The following is a 4,555-nucleotide window of genomic DNA, read 5'->3' as shown; positions in this document are numbered from 1 at the left end:
AGGCACTCTTTGGGCTTGACTCCACTAGACGTCAGACAGTGTCCTAGATAATCAATCTCTGTAAGATTAAATTTGCATTTATTCTCTCTCAAGGTCAAACCCCTTTCCGCAAAACGTTCTAGGACAGCTCTCAATCTCAGATCATGTTCCTCTTGTGAAGATCCGTGCACTAACACATCATCTTGGTATATTTTGACCCCATGAATCCCATTCAATACATCTTCCATAACCCTTTGAAACACAGATGCTGCGGAAATTAATCCAAATGGCAGCCGTGTAAATTTATACGTTCCAAATGGGGTTACAAAAGACGTAAGATTCATTGATTTTTCATCAATTTTAACCTGGTGATAGGCAACCCTTAAATCTAAAGACGTGAAAACACTCGCATCTCCAAGCTGGGTCAACATAGTAGTGATGTTAGGTAAAGGGTATTTGTCAGCTACGACCTCACGATTAAGAGCGCGTAAGTCCACACATAAACGCACCTCTCCAGAAGCCTTACATGCCAAAACCACTGGGGCCAACCATTCGCATGCTTCTGTCTCCACCATGATACCTTCCCTTTCTAGCTTCTCTAACTCAAGACGCATAGGCTCTAGCATTGATAAAGATACATTACGTACCTTGCACGTAAAAGGGTTAGCATCCGATTTCAATGTTATACTATGAGTATACCCAGTGAGACAACCTAATTTGTCGCTGAATACTTGTTGAAATTCGGAACACCAGGCAGTACCTAAGTTACTACTGCATGACACTGAGTTCAAAGCAATGGAATTATGAGAAGCATCTCTAGTGGAAGTACTTAGGTCTCTGAGAACTATGCAGGGATCACAGCCAGGAACCAATGACACACCTAAATCGGCTTGGTGAAACCAACTGATTATACTATCGCCTCTGCAGGAGATGTAAACTTTGCCCGCAGTCAACCTCCCTTTATATTCAATATCACCTAGAAAATACCCAAATAGTTTTATTGGCTGTCCACCATATGCCAGCGGTTTGATATCAGGCTTGAATACCTTGACCTTGCCACACAATTCCTTATCAAAAAAAACTTTCGGTATGAGCGAAATCTTAGCCCCTGAATCAAAGAGCATTTTGATGCAAGAATTGTTAACATGTACTTCGTCTAAGGGACCCTTACATTTTTTATCACAATTGGGTAAATAGACCTCCCCACAATCCACTTCATTATAGTCTGAGTCACTTTCTTCTTCTACCATTATTTCTTTAACACGTCTACCCTTTTTAATATTTTGTGATCTACATGCTTTCGTAAAATGGCCCACCTTCCCACAATTAAGACATTTTGACTTAATCGCAGGACATGATTTGTCATTAGCCAGATGGTCAAAGGCATTACACCGGTAACATTTGAGCTTAACAACCGTTTTTGGTTTAGTCAAAACCGAAGGAGACATGAAGACTCGTTGTGACCCAGTAGACTTAGGCAAGGACTTGGAATGAGATTGTTTCTTACTGACATAAAGTACTTTTTCTTCAGACACATTTTTTTCTTTCTTCTTTATCGTCTCAACACACACCAGAGAGTGCTCTATTCTTTTTGCTATAGCAATAACCTCGTCCAGATCGGGATCATCCTTTTGCCAAAGTTCATCCTTAATTTTTTCGATGTTACAACCGAGCATGAACTGATCACGTATTCGCTCCTCCAGAGAGTCTTCAAACTTGCATGTAGCTCCTAACTTTCGTAAAGCAGTAACATATGTCTCCACAGATTCCTCTTCCTTTTGTATTCGTTTTCCAAAATGATATCGTTCCAAGATCGTACTTATTTTCGGAAGATAGTGTTTGTCAAGTTTCTTTATGTTTATCTCAAATTCATTTAAATTGCTTGACTCCTCCTCATTTAAATCGGGTAAATGTTCAAAAACGTCTTGTCCCTCTGATCCAAGACAATGTAGTAAAAGCGCAGACTTCCTTTCTGCGCTAAGTGATACACCACACACCCTTGCATAGTTTAAGAACACTTTTTTCCATTTTGACCAACGGATGGGTGGATCACCAGGGTCGGAGAGAAAGAATGGAGCAGAGGTTACATTTTGCATTTCTAACATTTAAAAAAAAAAAATAAAAAAAATAAAAGCAACAAGAAATGGCTTATGAATGAAACCTAGAAGAGAAAATAATTATTTTCAATGCAACAAAATACTTTCTCTATATATATATGTATTATCAAATATAACAGTAAATAACTTTCCCAACGTTACCAGCAACTCACAACAAAGGTTTACATGCAATCGTCGTTATGAGATAATAATGTGGCACTGTAAGAAAAGACAATATTAACCGTGCACTATGCAAATACAGTCATGTGCTTCATTAGATGACTATAGTACTTCAACAACACTCAAAACAGGTTGATTTGTAAATGTAGCTATGTCACGAATTGATGTGGTACTACCACAAGATTGACTGTGTACATCAATGTGCTATCTCATAAGCTGTGCACATCAGCGTAGTTGAATAGTAATCTGTGCACGTCAGAGTGTTATCTCCAAAGCTGTGCACATCAGCGTAATTGACTATTAATTTCCTTCTATTTAGTTGAATAAAGAGGTGTGCACATTAGTGAATATTAGCTTGAGGCAGCATAGGGAAGTTGTATTTAAAGGCAGGTCCAAAATACAACACTTCGATCGTTTCGTTCAAAGTTACTTAAGTTAAGACTCAGCACAATCATGAGTCATAGCGGGATCATGTTTCTCAGCATGCTACGTGCATTGCTTGGATACGCGCAGCATGAGCCCGTTGTTTGTGTTTGTTCGTAGACTCACGCAACCACGCGCGAGCGTTGCTAAGGATGCAAAGCTGGTCGTCAAGTGATGCGAGCTCACGACGTCAGCGTAAGCGTTGCCAAGGGTGCTTTGACGATTATGGAATGACGCACCTCGAGCTCACACGACGAACGAAAAATGAAGCGCAAGCAACAAGGCATCAAAAGGTAACTTTTGAATGTACGCAACCCTTGAAGTTGCTGCCAATGTGTTCAAACGCTTCCTAGAACATCGCGTTCATACACGGAGAAAGAACGCCTTCTCTTTGAATCACAAGAGTGGCACAATGTCAGTAGCTTGGGTGAAAGCCAATCAAAGGTCCCCTTCACTTTAAATATCGAGAGTAGCCCAATGTCAGAAACTAGCGCGAAAGCCAATTAGTTTCTCGCACATAAGAGGACCCGGCTTGCATGAAAAACGCACCGCTTCCCATAAGAAAAAAAAAAAAATACCTTCTTGAGACGAAATAAAGGTAAAAGTCGCGTTGAGACCTTGGTATGTTTCAGTCAGTTGATGTATATCTGGGAGCAAAGATCCCATCCATCGTCGCCAGTGTGAAGAAGTTGATTACACCAATCTGCCATATATCTTCTTTATTCAAGATGTATATCATCCAAGGTCTCACCCACAGGACATCAGGCATCAACTGCCTTCAATAGCGACATCATCAAGTCACCATGTCATCACATTCTATTCTACTCATAACATTCTACATGTCATCACATTCTATTCTACTCATAACATTCTACAGCTTGTTAACAATTACTTACTATGCATGCATGTACCGATATCAAGAATACCACGATCACCTCCTGTGGGAGGGTGTGGTGGCCTCTCTGACTCACCTCTGTGAGGGAGCGAACCGACAACGAGGCACTACACTTGCTCACTTGGGTCTCTTAGAATATAGCTGACTCTGCGCCAGGCTCCCACCTGCATCACTTGGCACTAGCTGTCCCGATGCAGCCACGGTTCACATGGTCTTCAGTGCACTGTAAATAGCAATGAAAGTGCTTTACTGCGCGATATAGTGCCTTATAGATTAGGAGTCCTTGAACAATAACTATTACACTATATGTTTTTCTGCAACTTTTGTAGACACCATCTCAGACTTTTGCTCAAACCTCTTGTAAAATCATTGGGCCATCGCAAATGTAGAGAAGCTTTGTTTCATCTTCAACTATTGAATACACCTGTCGTTTGCTTCAGGGTGTGCTCTTTTCTAAAATCTGCAGTTTGAACCGGGAAAACCTTGGAGGGCCCGCTCTGTTGAAACAATATTTATCTGTTTGTCACTTTCTAAATTCTGTTTTGTGTGCTTTTATCATGGTTTAACACGTTTTACCTATTGTATTTGGCACCTTCCACTTCATACAAATGTCTATTGTCAGATTGTTTGTGTCTATTATGGCCAAATAAAGATGAATTGATGATGATGAGGGGGAGTTTTTTGAATGCGCATCGGGCCAAGAGAGACATCGAGTGGTGTTTAAAATATGCTGCCCCTGCTAGAGACCTTAAGGTAAGGAGTAGTTCTAAAGCTATTGCAAAAATGGGGGACCCCCTCTGTAAGTTGTACTTTTCAGGCTAGGGAGAAGAGGGGAAAAGACTACAAACAACTAAATATACTCCCTCATAGCCTATTTGTTACTTACATCAAAACTTAGTACTTTTCAGAATATCTCATCCATTCACTCACAACAGTGACAATAAACATTCAATTTTTCATTATTTTTGTTTATTTCATTGCT

At 40.3% G+C, this 4,555-nt stretch overlaps 1 long non-coding RNA gene across 1 annotated transcript; it reads right to left on the bottom strand.

Moving 5' to 3' along the window:
* Positions 1–1,533: 1,533 nt before the first annotated feature.
* On the bottom strand, positions 1,534–3,623 carry LOC146809612 (uncharacterized). Its single transcript, XR_014965571.1, has 3 exons — positions 3,528–3,623; positions 3,196–3,494; positions 1,534–2,799 (listed from the first exon to the last, which is right to left on the bottom strand). It is a non-coding gene; the product is annotated as an uncharacterized LOC146809612 (long non-coding RNA).
* Between the last annotated feature and the right edge of the window lie 932 nt (positions 3,624–4,555).

Source organism: Triturus cristatus, chromosome 7 (genome assembly GCF_964204655.1).
Source record: "Triturus cristatus chromosome 7, aTriCri1.1, whole genome shotgun sequence".
NCBI lineage: Eukaryota > Metazoa > Chordata > Amphibia > Caudata > Salamandridae > Triturus > Triturus cristatus.
This window is presented reverse-complemented; position numbering and strand designations above follow the sequence as displayed.